The sequence below is a fragment of the Leopardus geoffroyi genome, chromosome A2 (genome assembly GCF_018350155.1).
Source record: "Leopardus geoffroyi isolate Oge1 chromosome A2, O.geoffroyi_Oge1_pat1.0, whole genome shotgun sequence".
Classification (NCBI taxonomy): Eukaryota; Metazoa; Chordata; class Mammalia; order Carnivora; family Felidae; genus Leopardus; species Leopardus geoffroyi.
Genome location: NC_059331.1, coordinates 72,165,061 through 72,170,590, shown reverse-complemented (window position 1 = coordinate 72,170,590; position 5,530 = coordinate 72,165,061). Strand labels below are relative to the sequence as shown.

Below are 5,530 nucleotides of genomic sequence, written 5' to 3'. Positions count from 1 at the left end.
AAGATGAAAATTATTTCAAGGAGCAAGGAAGGGGGTCAGTAGCCCAAGAAAAATAAAACTGGATCCTTACCTAAAATGGTATGCAAGTGTAGGTTCCAGATAGGTGACAGACCTATAAGTAAAAGATAAAGCTAAACTGTTAATAGAAGTTGTTATAAGAAAATATCTTCATGATCTAGGGGAAAAAAAGAGTTTTCCTTTCATACCATGAATTAGCACTTTACTTAAACTTATCATCAGTAGCCACAATTTTGGGATAGGATCAAGTTTTTTTTTTTTTTTCTTTTTCTTTCATTGTGTATGCTTCTGCTGAATGGAATTCTATGTGCTTTCCTGATTGTCGTGACTAAGACTTCCAGTACTGTGTTGAATAAAAGTTTTGAGAGTGACATCTTTGTTCTGTTCCTGATCTTAAGGGATATGTCTCAGTTTTTCACCTGCTTATTCACATTCTTAATGACATCTTTTAATAAACAAAAGTTCATGATTACACTAAAGTCAGAACGATTGTCTTTTCTTTTATGTTTAGTTTTTGTGGGATTCTGTTTATGATATCTTTGTTACTCCCAAAGTTATGAAGATACTATTCTATATTTTCTTTGAGAAGATCTCGATCTATGAGCCACCACGAATTAAGTTTTTAGTATGGTGTGAGGTAGGGAATTAAGGATCATTGTCTTTCTTTTTTTTATGTCTGATCTTATTTATCTGTTACTCTTAGAAACTCTCATTTTTGACTGGACTCAGACTTAAAGGCAGAAGCTTTCAGAGAGAACAGCCTCTGTCTCCTGGCAATCTTTTCCTTGCATGTTATTTTGACCTCTTTCATTCTCTTGGCCAAAACTTTAGCATATTCTGAAGCCTCTTCCTTATTTTCGTTAGTACACTGTTTCTTCAGAGCCACACCCCAATGTTTGTGTTGCAGGACACGTGCAGTAACCAGATGTTGAGTCTTGGGGACTTTGGTTTTAGGTTTCTTACCATCTTTTGTTTAGGGGCTTTCTCACAACATACTGCTGGACATCATCTTCTCTAGAGAGATCGAAAAGTTTGCACAGATTCTCCTAGCTCTTTTGGGTCCCAGGTGATGAGGCACAGTAGCATCAATGAGTCCAGGAATTTCCTTCTCTTCTTTTTTTTTTTTTACAATGACCAAGTTGAGAACACTGAGATTGGCATGCAAAATGCAACTCCGAACAGATTTACACTTTCTTTCTCCAGTCCTCCTTGGTCGGTAGCAGGAATGTCCCTTACTCAGCATCAGGCAGACACTTCCATGGTCAAAACCCCCTGCTTCATGAGGAAGCCTTGTTTGTCATTGCCACCACTGATTGAGGCCATGTAACCTTTCCACTCTTTACCCACAGCATTGGCAGCAACTTCTGTGACCATACACTTCCCATAAAAGGTGAAAAGTTTGCATTTATTGTCCATTTCAATGAGTTTCTGGCAGCCAGTAGCTGGGAAAGAGATTTCAGCTTCATCCTAAAGCAGCCTACTGCCTCTGAAGCACCATTGAAAGAACAGGATCAATTTCTTCTTTATGTGGACCTACAGTTTCTCCAGAACTAATTTTTGAGAACAGAGTCCTTTTCCTAGAGAATTGTGGTGGTGCCTTTATTATAAATCAAATGATAGTGTATGTGTGAGTCTATTTCTGGACTAATTTATTCTGTTCCATTGGCATATTTGTCTATCTTTGTGCTAATATCATTTTATCTAAATTACTGTAGGTTTACAGTAAATCCTGCAATCTGGTAGTGAAAATCTCCTAACATTTTTCTTTCAAGATTGCCTTGACTCTGCTAGAAACTGCATTTCTCTATTATTTTAGAATTTTAGGGGTGCCTGGGGGGCTCAGTCAGTTGAGCGCCAACTTCAGCTCAGGTCACGATCTTGCAGTCTGTGAGTTCAAGTCCCACACTGGGCTCTGTGCTGACAGTTCAGAGCCTGGAGCCTGCTTCGGATCCTGTCTCTCTCAATCTCTCTCTCTCTCTCTGGCCCTCTCCCACTCGCGCTCTGTTTCTCTCTCTCAAAAATAAAATAAACATAAAAAATTAAAAAAAAAAGAATTTTAAGATCAGAAATCTGTCAACGTACAAGGAAAATTTTCTGCTGGGATTTTGATTGTTATGATCTGAATGTATAGGTCAATTTTGGCACAATTGCCTATATTAACACTATTGAGTCTTTCTTTATAAATTTTTTTTTTCAACGTTTATTTATTTTTTTTTGGGACAGAGAGAGACAGAGCATGAACGGGGGAGGGGCAGAGAGAGAGGGAGACACAGAATCAGAAACAGGCTCCAGGCTCTGAGCCATCAGCCCAGAGCCTGACGCGGGGCTCGAACTCACGGACCGTGAGATCGTGACCTAGCTGAAGTTGGACGCTTAACCGACTGCGCCACCCAGGCGCCCCAACACTATTGAGTCTTTCAATCCATGGACATAATATATCACCATCGTGATTCTCATGATCCCACATCCTGGGCTTTATTCTTTTCTATAATCTCCTTGTTTTGAGTGTAGCTTGGGACCTAGAATTTGCTTCTAACCAAGAGAATATGACACTGGTGACTGGATGTCACTGCTGTGATTACATTATGTTATACAAGAGTCCACCTTGCTATCAAATTTACTATTGTTCTCCTGCTGCACTTGAAGAAGCAAACTACCACCTTCTAAACTTCCTGCAAAGGGGCCACATGGCAAGGACCTGCAGGCAGCTTCTAGGAACTGAGCATCTAGCAGACGGCCAACAAAGAAGCTCACATTTCTACAGCCACAAGGAAATGAATTCTACCAACAAAATGAGTTAGTCTGGGAGTAGATTCTTCTCCAGTCAAAATCTCCGGGTGAGCATCCAGTCCATCAGAACCTTGACTGCAACGTGGTGAGATCTGGAGCTAGAGAACCTAGCTAAGTGTGTCTGAACTTCTGATCCACAGAAACTGAAAGAAGAAATGTTTTAAGTAAAAATGTGTGGTAATATTGGACACAGAAATAGCTAACTATTACACCATTTGTTTAGGTTTTCTTTACCTTTTCAACACTGGTCTGTAGTGATCAGTGTAGAGGTCTTACATACCTTTCAGTAAATTTGTTTCTGGATATTTTATATTTTTCATACTCTTAGACATGCCATTTATTTTCTAATTGCTTGTTACTATTGTTCATAACATATAGAATTAATATCGTTTTCTGCTGATCTTGGACTCAGAAATTCTGAATAAATTCTGAAAATTTCTGAATAAATTCAGAAATTCTGTTAAATTCGCTTATTGATTGTAATAGTCAGTTTGTGACTACTTTGGGTTTTCTATGCAGTCATGTTATCCAAGACCAAAAGCTGTTGTAGTACTTCCCAATTTTTATATATTTTGTTTTTTCTTTATTTATTGAACGGAGTAGAATTTCTAATACAATGTTGAATGTGGGAGGTTATATTGGACATCCTTGTTCCATTCCTGAAATCAAGGAGAAAGTGTTCAATCTTTCACCATTGACTATATCATTATCTTTAACTTTTATATATTTTCTGTATCAAAATTAAGAAATTACTTTTTTTAACGTTTATCTATCTAGTTTTTAAAAGTGAGGGGAAGGGCAGAGAGAGAGAGGGAGACAGAGAATTGCAAGCAGGCTCCACACTGTCAGCACAGACCCTGATGCAGGGCTTGATCAAAGGAACTGTGAGATCACGACCTGAGCAGAAATCACGAGTCAGATGCTTAACCCATTGAGCCACCCAGGCAACCCTAGAGAGTTATTGTCTGTTCCTAGTTTGCTGAGAGTTTTATGATAATCAATGTTGAATTTTATGAACTGCTTGGGCTCCATTTTCCTGTGCCATGGTTTGGAAAATGTACTGGAAGAGAAAGCTGAGTTTGGGTGAAGCTCATCTCATGTGCTCTCATTTCTTGAGGATTATAGTCCTGTGATGGTTATTGTCCAACCCTTGTGAGTAGTTGTTTTATTTTTCACAGCTTCTGCAGTGTTTGATAGCAGTTCACTCAAGATGTCTGGACTAGGCCTTCTTAGAATGCCAGAAGACTAAACGATAGGGAAAATGCGATATATTTTATCTAAAATTTAAGGATTTATACTTTAAAAAAAGGATGCCTAGAGAGTAAGAATGGCGGCGGGGAAGGAAAGGGGCGTGGATACATAAAGGAGTAAAACAAGAGAGGACAGCCAGGTGAGTGTGCCACGAACTCACCCCTCCACATCCACTGTCCGACAACACGTGGAGGGCGATCTCTGCTGCCATGCGGAAAGATGACTGTAAGAGACGAGGTGGCTGTAATAGTGGCCTTTGGCTTCCTTCACAAAGTGGTACCTGAGCGTTAGCAAGGAATGGTTGCCTGTGGTTTGGTTGAATCTTTCCCTATGTCTTCAAATAAGTAAATAAATAAAGACAAGAGAGATGGAGAAAGAAACGGTAGAGGAGACAGAATGCTGGTCAACTCCCAAATCAATATCTTGGAGGTGGAAGAATGATCATACCATTTCCTTTTTCAGACAAAGCCCTGAGGCTTTGCTTCCTGGGATACTTGGTGAAGGAGATACAAAACGTCCCCTCTCTTTGCTTAGGTGGTTTGGTTTCCTTCAGTAAAACCAAGATATTCCATAAGATAAGCCTTGTCTTTTTTTTTTTCAATCCTGTGTCGTCTGCCATATAATTGGTGTCAGTTGCTCTCAGGATCTAACATTAGGTCAACTGCCCATGTCAGTTTTCAGTTTCATTTTGTTTTTAACCTTTCCTGTGTCTTTCTGGATGTTTTGGGGAGACATCAAGGGAGAATACACTGGAAGCTGCTTGTCAGTTGCCCTGTTCTAACAGATGCCTCATTGAAATCATTTATTACGTTTTCAAAGGATTAAATTTTTGACATCCTTCCAAACTCTTGAGTCATGTTTCCTTCCAAGCCTCATGGCACAGAATTATGTATAACTTTTTCTTTAAAATTTCTCTGAAATGTAAAGCACAATTAAGCAAACTTTTAAAAACGGGTGGATTTGAGTCACTAAACAATAAATATAAAATATGTAAAAATAGCTCTAGTGAGAGGTATAAAGAAAACTAAATAAGAACATGAGGCTTGAATACAGACTTGTCTAAATAAATTAGCCTTTTCCCTAAAATCAAAAGATGTTGATGATCTGTATATTAGTGTAAATGATCTGAGTGAAACCGTTCTAAAATGTTATTTTAAAATTCATCTGAATTAGCACAATAGAATTTCCTATCTCTTTCTTTTTAAAAAGATGAAATTGGAGAGGAAAAACTTACCCTACCAAATTTGAAATAATCAAAATTTTTATAAAAATAGCTGGCTCGCCAGATTACAATGGGTCATGGATAGGCTTTAAATATACTTAAGGATTTTGAATATAATTAAAATGCTATTACAAATTAGTGGGGACGGGAAAAAAATGATTCAATTTAAAAACAGACAATCACTATGAATAGACACTTCATAGAAGACCAAAACCCAAATAATACATCCAATAGACATGAAAATATTCT

The 5,530-nt window shown here is 38.1% G+C and overlaps 1 pseudogene; it reads right to left on the bottom strand.

The window, feature by feature from the left end:
- Positions 1 to 727: 727 nt before the first annotated feature.
- LOC123607240 lies at positions 728 to 4,270 on the bottom strand (annotated as a pseudogene).
- Between the last annotated feature and the right edge of the window lie 1,260 nt (positions 4,271 to 5,530).